Source organism: Medicago sativa, chromosome 7 (assembly GCF_051527215.1).
Source record: "Medicago sativa cultivar Bolivia chromosome 7, Bolivia_mono, whole genome shotgun sequence".
In the NCBI taxonomy this organism is placed as follows: domain Eukaryota; kingdom Viridiplantae; phylum Streptophyta; class Magnoliopsida; order Fabales; family Fabaceae; genus Medicago; species Medicago sativa.
Window position 1 is genome coordinate 18,146,847 of NC_140755.1, and position 21,273 is coordinate 18,168,119.

The 21,273-nt window shown below is 34.2% G+C and overlaps 1 non-coding gene across 1 annotated transcript; it reads right to left on the reverse strand.

Moving 5' to 3' along the window:
- Positions 1-15,681: 15,681 nt before the first annotated feature.
- Positions 15,682-15,788, reverse strand: LOC146904744 (small nucleolar RNA R71). Its single transcript, XR_015020875.1, has one exon. It is a non-coding gene; the product is annotated as a small nucleolar RNA R71 (small nucleolar RNA).
- Positions 15,789-21,273: the final 5,485 nt, after the last annotated feature.

Here is a 21,273-nt window from a genome sequence, read left to right on the forward strand (position 1 = left end):
GGTACATACTTGGATAATCAATTCTATCTCACCTTCTATTGCACAAAGTGTGGTCTTCATAGAAAATGCAATTGATATGTGGAATGACTTAAAAGATAGATTCATGAGAGGAGATAGAATTAGAGTGGCTCAATTGCAAGAAGAAATTGCAAATCTGAAGCAAGGTAGTAAGAAAGTTACTGAATTTTTTACTGAATTGAGAGGATTATGGGAAGAGTTGGATCAATACAGGCCTATGCCTCAATGTACTTGTCTAATTGCTTGTACTTGTTTAGCTATGAGGAATAACAAAGCCTTTAGAGCAGAAGACAGAATCATCAAGTTTCTGATGGGATTGAGTGAAGATTATCAAGGAGTCACATCACAAGTTCTGTTGATGGATCCTTTGCCTCAGATAAACAAAGTCTTTTCAATGGTACTGCAGCAAGAAAGGAAGATGCAGTATAATGTGATATCATCACCAGTTGCTACTTTGGATGATACAGCTTTTGGATTGATTAATGCAATGGATGGTTAGAGACAATTTGGAAGAGGAAGAGGAAATGGATTTTCTCAAGGTAGAGGAAGAGGAAGTGTTAGAGTGTGCAGTTTCTGTAATAGAACCAATCACACTATTGAAACTTGCTATAAGAAGCATGGTTACCCTCCTAATTGGGGCAGAGGAGGAGGAAATTCATTTGCTAATGCTAACTTTGTGGATTGTGAGGATATTGAATCTAAGGGAAGCACTTCTGCTAGGAAAAATGAAGAAGGTGGAATGATGCTGACTAAGGATCAATATCAGAGTTTAATTGCTCTTCTTGAAAAGAGTAATGTTGAAGCTAAAGGTTCAACAAATATGATGAAGACCAATAGCTCTAATGTGAATATTGGAGGTAAACTCTTTATCAATAATGCTGTTTGCAAAATTGATGACAATAGTTGGATAGTTGACACTGGTGCAACACATCATACATGTCACAATTTGAATTGGTTCATAGATTATAGGACAATTACACCAATTAGTGTAACTTTACCAAACAAAACTGTTGTAGAGGCTTGTCATAGAGGAAATGTAAGGTTATCTGATACCTTACACATACATGATGTGCTGTATTTACCAGATTTTGCTGTGAATCTGATATCTGTCTCAAAACTATGCAAAGAACAAGATTGCATTGTGAATTTTGAGACTAATCAATGTGTTATACAGGAAAAGAAGGCTATGAGGAAGATTGGTTTGGCTGAAGAGATTGATGGACTCTGTTACTTGAAGGTTGAGAAGAAAACACAAAAACAAGCCAAAGTTTGAAGTGTTTCTGTTTCTAATAAGAAGTCTGATAGCATAGTGCCTCCTGGAATTTTGTGGCACCTTAGACTTGGGCATCTATCTCATGATAGAATGCAATGTATGAATAAAATGTATAGCTACATTTCTGTAAGTGGTCATGTAGCCTGTGACATATGTCAAATGGCCAGGCAGAGAAAACTGTCTTTTCCCATTAGTAAGAATAATGCACATGCAATGTTTGATTTAGTGCATGCATACATTTGGGGCCCTTTTTCTACTGAATCTATTCATGGTTTCAAGTATTTCTTAACCATTTTGGATGATTATAGTAGACATGTTTGGGTTGTAATGATGAAAAACAAATCAGAGGCCTCATAAAAGATCAGAAGTTTTGTCTATATGGTAGAAAATCAGTTTGAAAAGAAAGTAAAAACTGTCAGAAGTGACAATGGACCTGAGTTCTTTATGAAAGATTTTTATGCTAAAAAGGGTATACTTCATCAAAGGAGTTGTGTGTATGCACCACAACAAAATGGGAGAGTAGAGAGAAGACATCAACACATATTAAACATTAGTAGAGCTTTAATGTTTCAGTCAAAGTTACCTAAAAGGTTCTGGTCATATCCAGTTTTGCACTCAGTGTTCCTTTTGAATAGAATACCTACTAAACTTCTGAATAATAGATCTTCATATGAAGTCTTATATGGTCAAGTACCAAATTTAAGTCAACTTAAGGTATTTGGTTGCTTGAGTTATGCTTCCACATTACCTGTTAATAGACATAAGTTTGATCCTAGAGCAAGAAACTTTGCCTTTCTAGGATATAAATCAGGAATGAAAGGTTGTATTTTGGTTGATGTTCACAACTCTGAAGTTTTTGTGTCCAGAAATGTGAAATCTTTTGATTTGGAGTTTCCATTCCATTTTCTTTCCTTGAATCCTGTCCCAAATACACATATATACATAGGAAGCAAACATGACTTGTCTGCTAAGTTACCTGATAACACAGAAGTGAGTATTCCAGATACTGCTTCTGAAGTTATTTCAGAAGAAGATACTATTCCTGATGAAGAGACTGATCATATTGATGAAGCTGTAGAGCCTGCACCTCTTAGAAAATCACAGAGAGTCAGCAAAACACCTACACATTTGCAAGATTATGTCTGTCAGTCTTCAGTCTATCCTATGACAAATTATGTCTCTTATTCTCAACTCACTCCTCAACATCAAGCCTATGCTCTCTCTATTTCACATGACATAGAACCCTCCAACTTTCATCAGGCTAGTAAAGACTCCAGGTGGTTAATTGCCATGCAAACTGAACTGGAGGCTCTCAATGCCAATAGCACATGGGAGTTTGTAGATTTGCCCTCAGGTGCTGTTGCAATTGGTAATAAATGGGTATACAAAATCAAGAGGCATGCAGATGGTAGCATTGAGAGATTTAAAGCTAGGCTTGTGGCTCAAGGTTACACTCAAACTGAAGGCTTAGATTATTTTGAGACATTTTCTCCTGTTGCAAAGATGTCTACCATTAGAGTACTCTTGGCTCTAGCATCTATACATGGTTGGCATCTTCACCAATTGGATGTGAACAATGCTTTCCTTCATGGTGAATTGCATGAAACTGTATACATGAAGGTACCTCCAGGAGTCACTTCTCCCAAACCTGGACAAGTTTGCAGATTGCTCAAATCTCTTTATGGACTTAAGCAAGCAAGTAGACAGTGGTTTGAGAAGCTCACCACATTTCTCTATGCACAGGGATTCACTCAAGCCACCTCTGATCACACATTGTTCATCAAATCCACTGCTTCATCCTTTACTGTACTTCTTGTGTATGTAGATGATATCATCTTGACTGGTACTTCTCTCACAGTTTTTGATGAACTGAAATTGGCTTTAGATCAAACCTTTAGGATTAAGAATCTTGGCCAGCTTAAATTCTTTCTTGGGATTGAAGTTGCACGTTCTTCTAAAGGTATTTCACTGTGTCAGAGGAAATATTGCCTGGAACGTTTAGCAGATGCCAAGCTTACAAGCTGCAAACTTGCTAGTACACCTCTTGATCCTTCTTCACGTTTACACCTTGATGGAGGTTCAGCTTATCATGATGTTGCTGCCTACAGAAGGTTGGTGGGTAGATTGTTGTATCTCACAACCACCAGACCTGATATTGCCTATGCTACACAACAGCTCAGCCAATTCATGGCTTCTCCCACACTCACTCACCATCAGGCTGCTTTGAGGGTGCTCAGATATCTCAAGAGGTCACCAGGACGTGGTTTATTTTTTCCCCAATCATCTGACTTACAACTGCTTGGCTTCAGTGATGCTGATTGGGGAGGGTGCATGCATAGACACTAGAAAGTCCATTTCAGGGTATTGCTTCTTTATTGGAAAATCTTTGGTGTCATGGAAATCAAAGAAGCAAAACACCATTTCTTGTTCCTCTGCAAAAGCTGAATACAGGGCTTTAGCTTCAGCAACTCGTGAACTACAATGGATGTGTTTCCTATTGCATGACTTACAACAATCACCTTCACGCTTACCTGTTCTTTATTGTGATAATCAGAGTGCTTTGCACATTTCTGCAAATCCAGTGTTTCACGAGCGCACAAAGCATCTTGACATTGATTGTCATTTAGTACGTGAAAAACTGCAAGCAGGAGTCATGAGGTTGTTACCAGTTTCTTCACATAACCAGACAGCTGATGTTTTCACTAAGGCTTCAAATCCACGCCAGTTTTATGACTGTGTTAGCAAGCTAGGGTTGATTGACATATACCAACCTCTAGCTTGTGGGGGAGTATTGGAGAAAGAGACTGAAGAAATGCAAGATACAAGCTTACAACAAGAGCATGTAGACATTACTTAGCGCGTAAGTTTCCTTTAGTTTTGTAATTACATTTCACATTTAGCTTGCATTTACATTTCATGTAGTTAGTTAGAAGTAATAGTGATGATGTGTCACTTTATGCTTCTATATAAACAATGATTGTAACTGTTTTCATTATCATGAAATAATAGAATCATTTTACTCAAATTCTCTTTGCTTCTTCTTCAAGCTTCTTCAAGCTTCATCCATTGCGGATTCCATGGTTTCTTTGTTCTTAGAAGTTCCACAAGTTTCTCTAAATAATTATTTAGAGTATGTTGTGTTGACACAGGCTGGCTTAAGAATTTTTTAATGGGTTGAACTTTTTCTTTTGACAAATTCATGGGTGGAACTTGCATTGTACCTGTTTAATTATTTTTTAATATTTTCTGTATTTTAATTTTTTCTGTTAGTGGAATTTAGAAATGTATGTATGCACGAAAAGGCATCCAATTTTAATGCACCAAATTACAAGTCATTTTAGTTATTTTTACACAAATTAAAAAAAATGTCATCTAATATTCTTCAAAAAAAAAAAATGTCATCTAATATGAACATGGACTAACAATGATATTCTATTCTTAGTAAGATTTAATAAAGTATTATATTTACTTTATAGCGATTTTTTTGAAAATAGACAGCAATGTTGATATTAATGATAATATTAGTAAATGTTTTCTCCTTTTTAAAACACGGAACCATATAAAAAATGGAAAAATCCCATGAAAAAATGATTAGTGATTCATATAAATCACTAAATGGTAAATGACCCGGAAAAAAAAACCAACAAGTAATTAACAATTCCGTTCCAAGAAAAAGTTATTATCACACCTTTTTGGGCACAAAAAGATATAGAGATAAAAAAAAAAAATTAAGAGGTTCAAGAGACCTATGCAATTGAAATTTTGTACAATTTTCTACAAATTTTCTCTATAATCTTATTTGTGGCGTATCAGACATAAAATACGAGGATCTCTCATAATCGAGATTCTATCCTTGGTTCAATATATTGTAGAAATCTAGCATCTTTTTTCTTATCCATCCCCTGTTGCTATTGGTACATACATAAAGTTTAGTTCGAATATTTTTAATTAGGTTAGATTACACTAGAAGTCCTTTAAGTTATTTAATTGTAACAAATTGATCTTTTTAAGTTTTTTTCGTACCACTAAGGTCCTTTAAGTGGTACGAAAAAAACTTAAAGAACCAATTTGTTAGAATTAAATAACTGAAAGAACCTCCGGTGTAATTTATCCCTTTTAATAACTTTCATTTTTTTTATATGACATATAATCTTTTTGGTTGTTTCAATTTAATATGACATATAATTAATTTTTTTGTATCAATCTAAAAAATATATATAAATTATTATTTTTTTTGAAAAAAAGTTTACATTAAATTTTAATTCTTTTCATATCATGGAGCTGATATCTTAAAATTTAAAAGTTATATAGAAATTTATGGTTTTATCTTATCCCTCCAATTTTTAGATGAAAAAGATTATGATAGTTTTAAACTAAGTCAGAATGTAAGTAAAGAGAGAGAGTGTTAGAGAGAGAAGCTGTGGAGAATTTACACTGTTCATCATCTTCTTGCTTTACCTAAAAGTAAACCATCGTTACACCACCGCCTAAGCCAATCAACCTTCATTTCTCATGGGTTCTTTTCAGATACCTTGGAAATGTTTGGATGATTCACCTACACCGATCAAAACAACCATCAACCAAACGAAAATCAACAAAACTTTCGCACAAGCCGTTTCGAATGTTTGTAGTATCCCAAACTCGCAGCTCCCCCAACCAGTAATTAAAGGGGACATGCTTTCAATCGAGATTCCAGAACATGAATATGAAGCTGGTACTGATACATGTAAGCTAAATCTCCATGGGAGGATCATCTGGCCCAAAGGCGCAACACCACTGACAATTTTTGACTTGAAGAAGAAGCTTTCACAACACTGGAAGAATTTGTCACAGTGGGGAATCACATCACTGGGAAGGGATATTATGAATTCATCTTCACTTCACTAGAGGATGTCAAGAGGGTGAGATCGATTGCATCATGGAATCTGAGCCCAGGTATTCTTAAACTTTTTGCTTGGTCGAAAGATTTTAGCCCTAAAAATCAGCATAATACTTATGCACAAGTTTGGGTTAGACTCTATGGTTTGGCTCAAGAGTATTGGGTACAGAACATTCTTTTCACGATTGCTGGTAGCTTAGGGTCTCCTATTTGTACTGATGCAACAACAGCCAAGCCGAGAATCGAAAGAACTTTTGGACACTACCCTAGGGTTTTAGTGGACATGGATGTTTCACAAACAATAAGGTACAAATTGTTGGTGGAAAGAAAGGGGTATGCATTCTTTGTGGATGTTGAATACGAGAATTTACCAGATTATTGCACGAATTGTAAGTCATTGGGTCATTATGTGGAGATTTGCAAAAAACTAAACTGTGAAGAAAAGGATGTCCCGGTGCAGGAGACAGTTGCCAGGAAGGATGCAGAAATTAAGAGGAAAAAAGGTAATAAACCTAAACCAGTATATGTACAAACCAGGAATGGCAGAGGAATACAGGGGAAGGTTCAAAATGAAGAAGCTGAAGGCGCACATGTTGCTGATACACCTGAAACTCCAGATGAGAGGCTGCAAAGAGAGATTGATGCAGAATTAGAAAGACAGGAAAAATCTGCTCAAAGTAAAAGTAAATCTCCCATCTTGCAAGAGGTGGAACCAGTTGTAAACAATAATAGATTTAGTGCTCTAGAGGACCAATTGGTGGAAAATGTTGAAAATGATGGGGAGGAGAACTCATCACAAGACTTTGAATTTGTGGATGCTACACAAATGGGAGAGGTGAACACAGCAGAGGAAGAAAAGGAGGAAGAGCAAGATACTACAGAAGATAGAGTCAAGAAAAATGCAGAATTTTTGAAACAATCTTGGGTAAATATTGCTGAAGATGATGTGGCTGAAGCCCAATTATTAGAGATTCTAGAGAAGGAACAAGTTGATATTCAAGCAAAAACCCTAGACAACCCTCCCTTCAAACTTGTAACACGTCAGAAACCTAAACCAAAACAAAAAGACCAAAAATCACAACATACATCCTCTAACCTTTATTCTACCAGATCAAAGGCTGCACACCCCAAACCTTTTAGATGAAGACACTATACTGGAACATAAGAGGCTTAGCCAATCAACCTACAAGACTGGCACTCAAAAAACTTATACAAAACAACAAACCTGATATAATTCGCATTGCGGAGCCTTGGATGAGATTTGATGACCTTCTTAGGAATTGGTTCAATAGACAAAATTACAAACTATTTGCTATGAATGAAAGAGATAATAACATACCTAACCTCTGGTGTCTATGTCTTACCTATCTTAACCCGAACATAATCCAAATTGATGATCAGCATGTTTCATTCTCTATTTCTGATAATGGTAAGGACCTTGCAATGGTAGCAATCTATGCATCAAATTGTTACTTGAAAAGAAGGCAACTGTGGAATACTCTTGGTAATTTGTTGAGTCAGTTTAACCTTCCTTGGAACTTTATTGGGGGCTTTAACACAATATTGGGTGCTTATGAACATCAAGGCAATTATTCTCCTTCTAGAATTCCCATGCAAGATTTTCAAACATGGACAGATACATATGATTTATTACATTTACCAACAAAGGGTGCTCCTTTCACATGGAAAAATTGCAGAGAGGGAAGAAGATTTACTCAAAGAAGACTGGACAGGTCTATATGCAATCAGGATTGGTTGGATATGTGTAGCACAACATCTTGTTCAACATTAATAAGGTTAACTTCTGACCACTATCCCCTTCTGTTGGAATTTAAAACAACTGAAGTACTTTTTACATCAAACTTCAAGTTCTTAAAGATGTGGTCAATGCATGAGAAATGCAAGGAATTCATTTCTGATAGTTGGCAAACCAGGGTAGTGGGATGTCCAATGTATATTCTTACAAAGAAGCTGAAATTGTTGAAAGATAGATTGAAAAGCTGGAATGTGAATGTGTTTGGAAATGTGCATCAGTATGTCAAGCAAGCTGAACAAAACCTTCATGCAATCCAAAACCAAATCCAACTGACCAACCCTTCAGACAACCTTTTAAACCAAGAGAAGACGGCTCAGTGTGAATTAAACACAGCTTTAGAGAGACATGAGTGTTATTGGCAAGAAAAAGCTAGATTATCGTGGCACTTAGAGGGTGATAGGAATACTTCTTTTTTTCATAGAATCTCAAAAATTAAAAGTAAAACTAAACTCATAAACACTTTGAGAGATGGAGAGAATATTATTAGTGATCCACAAGAGATATCTAATCATGTTGTGAACTATTTTATGAATTTATTTGGTACTAACCCTTTTTTGCAGGATCAGATGCTAGTGGAGGAGGTCATTCCTCAACTTGTTGGGGAAAACATCAATGTTATGCTAACTATGTTACCAAGCCATAAAGAAATCAGAAATGCAGTGTTTAGCTTGAACAAAGAAAGCGCTCCTGGGCAAGATGGGTTTGGGGCTTTTTTCTTCCAAACTTATTGGGATATAGTTCAAAAAGAGGTGATTGATGTTGTGTTATAATTTTTTACATCTGGATGGTTACTTCCAAACTACAATGCCAACATCTTGATTCTCATTCCAAGATCTAGCAATGCTGACACGATAGAGTAATTTAGACCAATTGCAATGGCCAACTTCAAATTCAAAGTCATTTCCAAGATCATTGCTGACAGGTTAGCACAAATTCTTCCCACAATTATCTCAAAGAACCAAAAAGGCTTTATCCAGGGAAGAAATATAAAAGACTGCATTTGTTTAGCCTCAGAAGCTATTAATCTTCTCCACAAGAAGTCATATGCAGGGAACATTGCTTTGAAAATAGATATTACCAAAGCCTTTGATACTTTAGATTGGAATTTTCTGTTGAAAGTCTTGAGTTGTTTTGGCTTTAATGATACATTCTGTAACTGGATAAAGACAATTTTAGCTTCAGCAACATTATCAGTTTCAATCAATGGAGCTCAGCAGGGATACTTCTCTTGTTCAAGGGGGGTTAGGCAGGGAGATCCTTTATCTCCTCTTTTGTTTTGCCTGGCAAAAGAAGCACTTAGTAGAGGGATAGACAAGCTGGTGGAAGATGGAAAAGTGAAGTTGATCACAAGCTCAAGAAACATTCAGGTGCCATCTCATTGTTTTTATGCAGATGATATGATGATATATTGCAAAGGAAATCTTGAAAGTCTTCAAGCTCTTAGAGATTTGTTTACTAAGTATGCTAATAGTGCTGGTCAAGTGATAAGTTGCAGGAAATCAACAATTTATTCTGGTGGAATCTCACCAACTAGAATACAAAACATCATCAACCTTCTTGGTTTCACAGTTGGAACATTACCATTCAATTATTTGGGGGTGCCTATATTCAAAGGGAGGCCAAAAGCTTGCTATCTGCAACCTATAGCAGATAAGGTGAAGCCCAAATTATCTGCCTGGAAAGCATCTTTATTGTCAATTGCAGGAAGAGTTCAACTTGTAAAGTCAGTTGTTACTAGCATGTTGACTCATACTTTTGCAATATATTCCTGGCCAATTTCTCTTTTGAAAGATATGGAGAGATGCATCAAAAATTTCATCTGGAGTGGAGACACTTCAAAAAGGTAACTTGTAACTGTAGCATGGAAAAATATTTGTAACCCTTATGAAGAAGGTGGATTAGGGATAAGATCTCTGATATGTTTGAATGAAGCATTCAATCTCAAGCTTTGTTGGGAAATGTTAAACTCAGATGAAGACTGGGCAACACTGTTAAAGAGTAGAGCAATTAAGAAGAACAAGTCAATAAGGTATCATATTTTTTCTTCTATTTGGTCCAGCATTAAAGCAGAATTCTTGGTGATAAAAGAACACTCAACTTGGCTCATTGGAAATGGGAACTCAATCAATTTTTGGCAGGATAGTTGGTGTGGAGATCCAATAATATTAGTTTTGAATATTGACACAAACATCACTAATCATTTACCTCAGCTTGTTAGTGATTATATTGAAGGTAACCACTGGAATATTCCTCTTGATCTGTTAACTGTATACCCCCAATTAAGATTACTTGTGTTCAAAGTAATCATTCCAGTTGTAGAGTTAAAGGATCAATTAATTTGGAAGCATACAGAAAATGGCCAGTTAACCCTCAAAGATGCGTATGCTTTCAAGAAAACTCCAGCAACATGGAAGCATTGGGCCTCTACAATTTGGTGCAAAGATATTCCTCCATCCAAATCTCTGCTTGCTTGGAGATTAATGCATGATAAGGTTCCCACTGATGAAAAATTAATGGAAAGGAGATGTAATCTTCCATCTATGTGCTCTTTGTGTTCAATGCACTCAGAAACTTCATTTCATCTTTTTTTTGAGTGTAATTTTGCTTTTAACTTATGGTGCTGGTTGGCATCAATTCTAGATAGAAGCCTTCACTTTCAATCCCTGGAGGACATATGGACACTATGTGATAGCTCTTGGTCCCAACAATGAAAAGTGGCGATTCTATCTGCAATTATAAATATTCTTAATACCATTTGGTTTGCAAGGAACCAGTTTAGGTTTCAAGGGAAACCTTTCAACTGGAGAATAGGAATCAATAATATCATTGTTGCTGTCTCTTTAACAGGAAATAATACACTCAAGACGTCAAACTCCTCAGTCAGGGACTTGATCATTTTAAAGAAATGTAATGTCAACATTCATGCTCCAAAGGCACCAGTCATCAAAGAAATAATTTGGCAGCCACCATATCAAAACTGGTTGAAGTGCAATACTGATGGTGCTTCAACTCCCAATTCTTCTTCACGTGGGGGAATATTTAGAGATTCTGAAGCTGTTTTTAAGCTAGCCTTTGCCGAAAATATAGGTGGTGGAACGACATTTCATGCTGAGCTCTCAGGAATTCTTAGAGCAATTGAGCTAGCGGACCAGAGAAATTGGAGGAATTTGTGGATTGAAACGGACTCAGCTTTGGTAGTTTTAGCTTTTAAATCCATGGCTCTTATTCCATGTAGTTTGAGAAACAGGTGGAGAAATTGCAAAGGGATTCTGGACAACATGAATTTCATTGTAACGCACATATACAGGGAAGGGAATCAATGTGCGGATTGCTTGGCAGCATGGGGAATGAATGCTAATGGTTTAAATGTTTGGACAGAGGTTCCCATGTTTATTAGAGAGTATTATGTTAAGAATAGACTTGGTATGCCTAATTTTAGGTTTATCAATTTCTAGGAGGTTAGGTTTATGTCCCCCTCCTTTGTATTTCCTTCTGTTTTTCTCTTCTTAATATATATATTTTGAGGCGTAGCACTTTGCTGCTCCCCTCCTTTTGGTTAAAAAAAAAAAGAATGTAAGTAAAATTTATCATGTGTTGTTTAAAAGAGAGTTCAACCTTGGATGCTCCTTTGTAAAGAAAAAAAAACATGGATAGTTTTGGTCGAGAATTGAATCTTGCATTTAATCTAAAATTGAGAGTTTTAATTTCTATTTTAAATTTAAAAGCTAAGATTTTAAACGAAGAAAGGATTAAAATAAAACTAATTAATATACCAATAAGTTTAATAAAAAACCAATTTTCAATATTAGGTAAATCATATATAATTGATTATCCTTTATTTTCATGTATTAAATATGAGTTTTTGAGTCATACATGTAAGTCACTTAGAACATCATCAACTTCATGAATGAAACTACCAATATATATTGTAATGGAAATCGTTCTTTTCTAATTCTTCATGTATTAAACATAACTATTAGAATCAAGAATATTATGTGAAAATAAATATTATATATATTTGAGATATGAAATGATTTTAAATTCTAACCTCTATTACATTTATATATTACAAGTGGAAAGACGGATACTAATGTATTAAATATGAAAATAAGTCTATCCGCGTTTTTGTTGTACTTAATATTATATAGAATGAGAATAAAATATTTTTGACAAATAAGATTAAAATAAGTTTTTTTTATAGTGTCAAATATTGTTCATATTGTTGTGGATTATTTCTCCCTATTGTCGTGAATTGTTCATATCTTAATGAAATTTAATTAATTATTAAATTAATAATTTAAATAATATTATAAAAAAACATTAAAATAGTTTAAATGAAGGGGTAAAATTGGAAAAAAAATCCAGACTAAGTGGGTGTATCTGGGCACAAAGTTTTTGTCTCCCCACTATTTATTTCAATATTGCATATAAATTACGAATTGTAGTTTTTAGAAGATTTTGATTTCCGTTTAAATTATTTTGATTTTTATTCAAAATATCTATAAGAGTATATAAACAGATACATGATTTTATTTGGGTTGGATTTTTCATTATTCCAGATATACCCTTAAACAAATTTGTTTTTAAGAATGCTATATTATTGGTGTTATCGAAAAAGATAAGAATTTTTATTATATCTGTCATATTATTGGTAAAAGATAAAATAGTTCGTTACTATTAAAAGTCACAAACATCTATACATATAATTTTAATCAAAAACAAAATTTCATAAAACACATTGCTTTTAATTTATACGCGTTAGCGTAGAAATAAAAGTATACAGATGGACACGGAGTGCCCGTCTGAATAGTCCTAGTACTTGGATAGCCGGGAACAATACTTTTCTTCCCAAAACTAGTTTCACTAATCCATATCAAAAAATGAGATGATATATTTTGAGCCAAAAAATCAAGTCAAGTAAGTTTTCCACACAATAATGCTTACATTCAAAGCTCCTTCAAGATATTATAACATATTCATCCTTTGAACATCGTCGACTGTAATCATAGCAGGGGTACCAAGGAGATTGAGGTATTACATTTTTGTCGAATTGGATAGAAATGACACTAATTCCAAATTTAAACTCAAGTTTTGGACGAGATCGAGCCATTTTAAATTGATTAGCTTTTCCAAGCTTGTGGTGCTTCTTCAAGGGAACCCATCTCTCAAATTGTATCACAATCCTCTCTAACCGTCGCCGTCACATTCTTCCACCAAATGGTCACAATCAATTGTTTCCCTATCATAAAATTCTTAACCAAACGTTAAAGTACGTGTACATAACAAAACTTTCGCAGTCAATGATGGTCAAAATAAAATTTTCTCCATTCAAATTTCCGTTTGTTTACTATTATGAATATAATTTTTTTTAAAAATGTTTTTTAATAGTATTTTTTTTGAAGGAATAGTATTTGGCATGCATTATATAAGGTCGCCTTAAACCCAAAATACGAACTTGCACACCATTCATAAATTCATCCTAAAAAATTACCAGATTGTAAACAACAAGGATAAGATTGAGCAACAAATCAAATGACAAACTCTTATCAAGTACTCTTATCAAGTTCTTACTTTTTCAAAACTCAAAACAAGAACGGAAACTCGTTTCTTTCTTTCTTTCTTTCACTCACATTACTTGAAGTTTGAAGAGAAAGAAATGCATGTGTGTATAATTTAAAAAAAAAACTAAATTGAGTTGACAATATTATATATCTTCAACTAGTATATTTACCCAGCATTGTGATGAGTCAATAATAAGTCATTAATTAGCGTCTTTTAATTAATATTTAAGTTTATTTTATTTAGAATTAATATGTTTTTATTTCCTTCTAGAACTATTTTACTTCAATTGCAAGTTATTTTATTTTAGGAACAAATATTTGAAAGATGGAGTCTTGGAGCAAAAGAAAGGAGAATTGGAGCTGATTCATGCCAAAAATATGAAGATCTCATATAAAAATATCTTGTGCAAGAATTCATGCCAAAAATATGAAGATCTCATACAAAAATATATTGTGCAAAGAATTTGAAGATCCTTCACCAAAATATGAAGATTTGATACAAAAATATGAAGCCAACCAATAGAATCTTGACACGCCCCCAATTTACCTTTTGCTGCTTTTGCTTTAAAGACAAGCTACCTATTAGTTTCTTGTGGAACATTCTAGTGATTAGTTGCTTAGGTTATTTTAAGTCGACATAAGACTATAAATAGAGTAGCTAGCTATCACAACAATTCATCTTTTGTTCTTGGAATAAAAGTTCACCTTTACTTTATTGATATTTACTTTTTTGTTCTTCTTCTTCTCTTCTATGTCTACAATGAACGTTAGTAAGTAGACTTCTCTTGTCTTGGGATTATTGGATTTTGTTCTTGGAATAAAAGTTCACCTTTACTTTATTGTTATTTACTTTTATGTTCTTCTTCTTCTTCTCTTCTATGTCTACAATGAACGTTAGTGAGTAGACTTCTCTTGTCTTGGGATTATTGGATAAGTCTAATGACGTAATCCTAATCAAACCAAGCTTTAACCTTAATTTTATGTAACTCTAGTTTCTAATCTGAATTCACCGTTTTAACATGAATTAACCATTATCAAACTGTGGAAACGAAAGTGGAGGGTTTGATAATTGTTAATCCATCATATCAAATATCAATTCATAAGGCGAACGCGGAGCTTTGATATTGGAACAAGTGAATTTAGACAAGAATTGCAAAGGCAGCAAAATAGTCTTTGCAATTCTTGAGACATTGGTAGTTTCAATCCTTAAAAGCTTCTTCTAGTAATCAAATCAGCGAAATAGGTTTGATTGCTAGAAGAGAACTCTCACTGGACTTGGTCGGAAAGGTGAGGGGCTAAAGGGAAACCGGTCTTTGGAAATTAGGTCTAACATAAAGTTATAAGTTAAGGTTTTGATTTGTGAAGGACTTGTCATTAGGATGAACCAATAATCCCAAGGCTCTTTTATTTTATTATTGTTATTTTCTTTTAATTAAAAATCCAAACTTTAATCTCAAACTCTCATCTAATCATTATTTAAAGTTAATTGAATTCGTAACTCTCTGTCGGAACGATATCTCTTTATTACTACTTCGATAAACCGTGCACTTGCGGTTTGTCCCATCAAGTTTTTGGCGTATTTGCCAGGGAGTTATTGTCATTTGATTAACTTTTTATTAGTGGTTAGACCAAAATAAATAAATATATATATATATATTTCTCTCTCTCTCTATAAATAAATAAATATATATATATATATATATATATATATATATCTTTTCTATTTCTTTCTTTTTACCGGTAACTTCTTAGAAGCACAAAATAATATCGATATGGCTGAGGAGTGCACTCTCAAAGAGTATGCAATCCCATCTTCAGATGAGCCATACAATGTTATTGTGTACCCAACAGTTGGTAACCATTTTGAAATAAAATCTGCACTTATTCACTTAGTGCAGCAAAATCAATTTTTCGGATCACCCACTGAGGATCCGAATCTTCATTTTTCAACTTTTTTAAGACTTAGTGGAACCTTGAAGGCAAACCAACAGGCCATAAGGCTGGGTCTCTTTCCTTTTTCCTTAGGGGATAGAGTTAGTGCTTGGTTTCGTTCATTGGAAGTTGGTTCTATCACTTCATGGCACCAAATGAGGCAAGCTTTTCTTGCCCGATTCTTTCCCTATTATAAACTATTCAATTAAGGAATCAAATCACACAATTCACTCAAAAAGATGGGGAATCTCTTTACGATGCTTGGGAGCATTTCAAAGAAATGCTTAGGCTTTGTCCCCATCATGGTTTAGAGAAGTGGCTTATTATTCACACTTTTTATAACGGTCTTTTGTGTACCACAATTTTTTTTTGTTGATGCAGCTGTAGGTGGAGCTTTGATGAATAAAACATACACATGAGCATATGCTTTGATCTAGGACATGACACAAAACCACTATCAGTGGACCTACGAAAGGGACATCACTAATGTTGCTCCTTCACCCTCTAAAAAAGAGGCAGGTATGTATGAAATTTCTACCATTGATCATCTATCTGCTAAGGTGGACACACTTTTTCAAAAATTTGATAAATTAAGTGTAAGTTTTGTCACACCTACTCCTGTTTCACCACCATGTGAATTTTGTGGAATACTTGGTCATACTGGTGTTGATCGCCAACTAGGTAGTATTGTTAGAAGTCCTGAGCAATTAAACTATGCTCAAAATAATCAAGGGTTTAGGAACAATCAAATTTTTTTTCAAACCCCTCAAAATCTTTTTGGACAACAAACAACACCACCCGGTTTTGCAAACAACCAAGGAGTCCCTCAAAAATCCGACTTGGAATTTTTGCTGGAAAATCTTGTATTAGATAACACTAGGCATAACCAAGAATTTAAAATCCAAGCTGGAATTTTGAATGACTCTCTCGATAGGCTTTCCTCAAAAGTGGATTCTTTTTGTACTTACAACAAAATGCCAGAGACTCAAATCCCTCAAGTAGCCCAACAAGTAGCCTCTCTCTCCCAACCCTTCGGAGTCTTTCCAAGTCAAACTGAAACAAACCCCAAAGGCCTTATAAGTGCTATTACTCTTAGGGATGGTAAACAATTAGAGGACCCCGTTGTGAAAGTTAAGAACAATGAAGGAGAGATAGGGAGTAATGAGCCTCAAAGTGAGAAAGCCATAGGAGAGAATGAAAAGCCACTTGTATCACCACCATATGAGTCAAAAATTCCTTTCCCACAAGGGTTTGTTGAGTCCAAGTTAGATGAGCAATTTAGGAAATTTATTGAAATCATTCAAGACAAATTGCTACCTAAGGATCTATGGAGTTTTTCCATACCATGTGTCATATGATCCGAGATTATAGAAAGAGCCATGTGTGATTTGGGAGAGAATGTTAGTTTGATGCCATTGTCCCTTTCTGAAAGATTGGGTATAGGATAGTTGAACCACTTTCTAATTGTCAAGCTAATGACTCTAAACGAGCGCTTCGTGGGAGGCAACTCATGAATTTAATTGCTTTATTTTTGTTTGCTTTGTGTTATTTTAATTTGTTGTGTAGGTACTTGTCCAAGATGATGCGAAGAAAAAGAAAAAAAAAGTTGAAAAAAAAAATAAATTTTGTGCCTAAGACCAGAGGCTAGGCACGGCCAGTGCCTATGAATTTTTTTTTATTTTTTAGGGAAGAAGATTGCTGGCTCAGAGGATGATGCAGGGAGGAAGAAATCAACAGTCATGAACCATATATAGCATCGAATTTAAAGATACCGAATAGGTATAAAACACTTGTCTCTAGACCTATATCTGCTTGCAGGTACCCTGATAGTAATACTATGATTACACTAGGTATTATAGATACTATGGTTAGATTGTTGAACACATTGAATTGCACCATATGGAGTAGGAAAGAGGTAGGGATGATGAGGATTGATGAACTATTTATGTTGTGGGCTATGCTTTATAACCACCTTGTTAAAATTTGCTATTATTTGCTTGATTGTCTTGTTTCAATTGCTAAAAAGAAACCTGATGATAAAGGTGATATAATGGCCGGTGGAATAATCACCTTTATTGATAGAAAGTTTGGGGTGAGTGTGAATCAAGGGATCAAAAGGATTGAGGGGAACTATTATCTAGACTTATATACTTTCACTACTTTGTCCTTCCTTAGAACCCATGACCCTAGTCGCAATTACCAATATGAATGGAGAATTATTAGAGCCAATTGTTTGATTATTCTACCTAATCTGGATATAACTAGTCCGGAGGTGGTGGAAAAATTTGCTTTATGTTGGTACTAATCCATAGGTACAAGATAATGGTGATCATGGTGGTGATGAAGAGGAGGTACGTGCACAACACCATGAACAAAAGCCGGTGGAAGCTATAATGATGAACGGTGGGCATAAAAAGATATAAGTTTGTGTGGGGAATAAAAAGATAAATCAAAATGGGGCGGAAGCAAATATATTTATAAAGAAGACTTCACTGGATCATGGAGGAAAGGATACCCCCTCACTGACTTCCTACGTGAAGGTGATGTTTCTCTAAATAACTAAGTAGCTTCCAAAAATCCTTCTAAAAGAGGAAAAGAACCAAAATGCATAATTAGGAGGCATCATTAACACATGGAGGAAAGGATACCCCATCACTGACTTCCTACGTGAAGATGGTGTCTTTTAACTTATAAATCTTGCAGCACTACTTAGGGTGATCATTGAATCTAGGAGGAAAGGATACCCCATCGCTGACTTCCTATGAGAATATGGTATCCCTTAAGCAATCTGCAGCCCCCAAGGCATTTAAATTGTCAAATAAATCTAGCTAATTCCCATCTCTCTTATATGAAATGAAGAAAGGACTTTTCTCGGTTGGTTTAGTGCTAAGATTAGAATTTGTTCCTCATAATATCTATCTTATACAGGAGCAAGAAAAGGGTTGAACTACACACACACACACACTCACTTGAAACTTGATTGTTGGGTTGAATAAATATTACAAGAAATGCTTGAGTTTATGATTAGTGTACGTTTGAAATAAAAGCCTTTGAGGAGACATAAGTTTTTAATTGAATTGTCATATGTTTATGCTGCTATGTCTATGCCTTTTGCTTAAGGACAAGTATAGATTCAAGTGTGGGGGAGTTTGATGAGTCAATAATAAGTCATTAATTAGTGTCTCTTAATTAATATTTAATTTTATTTTATTTAGAATCAATATGTTTTTATTTCCTTCTAGAACTATTTTACTTCAATTGCAAGTTATTTTATTTTAGGAACAAATATTTGAAAGATGGAGTCTTGGAGCAAAAGAAAGGAGAATTGGAGCTGATTCATGCCAAAAATATGAAGATCTCATATAAAAATATCTTGTGCAAGAATTCATGCCAAAAATATGAAGATCTCATACAAAAATATATTGTGCAAAGAATTTGAAGATCCTTCACCAAAATATGAAGATTTGATACAAAAATATGAAGCCAACCAATAGAAGCTTGACACGACCCCAATTTACCTTTTGCTGCTTTTGCTTTAAAGACAAGCTACCTATTAGTTTCTTGTGGAACATTCTAGTGATTAGTTGCTTAGGTTTTAAGTTGACATAAGACTATAAATAGAGTAGCTAGCTATCACAACAATTCATCTTTTGTTCTTGGAATAAAAGTTCACCTTTACTTTATTGTTATTTACTTTTATGTTCTTCTTCTTCTTCTTCTTCTTCTTCTTCTTCTTCTTCTTCTTCTTCTCTTCTATGCCTACAATGAACGTTAGTGAGTAGACTTCTCTTGTCTTGGGATTATTGGATAAGTCTAATGACATAATCCTAATCAAACCAAGCTATAACCTTAATTTTATGTAACCCTAGTTTCTAATCTAAATTCACCGTTTTAACATGAATTAACCATTATCAAACTGTGGAAATGAAAGTGGAGGGTTTGATAATTGTTAATCCATCATCTCAAATATCAATTCATAAGGCGAACGCGGAGCTTTGATATTGGAACAAGTGAATTTAGACAAGAATTGCAAAGGCAGCGAAATAGTCTTTGCAATTCTTGAGACATTGGTAGTTTCCATCCTTAAAAGCTTCTTCTAGTAATCAAATCAGCGAAATAGGTTTAATTGCTAGAAGAGAACTCTCACTGGACTTGGTCGGAAAGGTGAGGGGCTAAAGGAAAACCGGTCTTTGGAAATTAGGTCTAACATAAAGTTATAAGTTAAGGTTTTGATTTGTGAAGGACTTGTCATTAGGATGAACCAATAATCCCAAGGCTCTTTTATTTTATTATTGTTATTTTCTTTTAATTAAAAATCCAAACTTTAATCTCAAACTCTCATCTAATTATTATTTAAAGTTAATTGAATTCACAACTCTCTGTCGGAACGATATCTCTCTATTACTACTTCGATAAACCGTGCACTTGCGGTTTGTCCCATCACATTGCCTGGGTTAGACATATAATTAAGGATGACCAAAAATTTGTCTGTGGTATCCGCAAACAAAATTCACGATGGACATGTACATGACAAATATCTTAATGAGTGCAGATGAATAGAATAAAATAACAATATTTTAAGTAACCGTAAATTAGTATATGCATTGGCGGATGAAATTAACTCGATTTAATAACATTATTAACTCACATAGAATAAAATTCCTTCAAAAAAATTCACATTAAATAAAATAAACATTTTTTAAGTATTGAGACTCTCTATAGAAATTAGGGTAGCCGAGTTTGCAAGGAAATTAGGGTAGTCGAATTTGCATGGAAATTAGGGTATTCTGTTTGTAAACGTATTAAATAAGTGTACACCAACTTGTCAAAAAAAAAAATGTCTACAGAAACAATAGATATATACAAACGATGACACAACAAGATAGGAATGAAAAACTCATCAGTGAGGAGAAATATTAGGGATTGCTGCATTTTAGATGAAATTTGTTAGGTTAAATTGCTGCTAACCTAATGCAGCAATATTAGGGATTGCTGCATTTTAGATGAAATTTGTTAGGTTAAATTGCTGCTAACCTAATGCAGCATTTTAGAGGAAAATTATTAGGTTAAGTTCCTGTAGACCTAATAAAATTAATAAATAAGGATATCTTCTTAAAATTAATTCACAAAACAATTAAGAAATCCCAGCTAAATTTCATCTTATCATTGATAGATCGATATATGCCTAGTATGAATACATTACTGCTGTAGCTAATTTAATACTCCTTTTTTACTAAGTTCTATTGAGGTAGATTCTTCAAGGTTAATTTGGTAAACTTAGGAAGATCAAACGCTTGCAAATCATCTCATCTCATATACTCCCTCCGTTTTAAAAATGAGTGTCACTTTAGTCAATTGCACACAAATTAAGGAATGTAATAAAGTAGTCAAATATCATAGCAATTTTACCAAATTATCCTAATCAATTATTGGTTTGTTTTTCATTAAAGAAAGAATAATACGTTGGAAGTAGTGTAACATAGTATTAATTGAAGGGTACAATTGAAAAGAAAAAGTTATTATTGCATTGGAAACTGAATGCGACATTCATTTTGAAACAATTTTTTTTGTCTAAAGCGACACTCATTTTGAAACCGAGGGAGTAATAATAATATCATCATCTAGAAGTCAGAAGGAATTTTCTTTCTGAAGTATGTGCTTAAGACATGATACGATTCAATTATGTTATCTTATATCTTATTATAAGCACCACAAGTGTCTTTAGTGTATAGCTATGTGCGATTTTTTTTTTTATTTATTTTTGCAATTTTAATCTTTATCAAAACAAAATAAA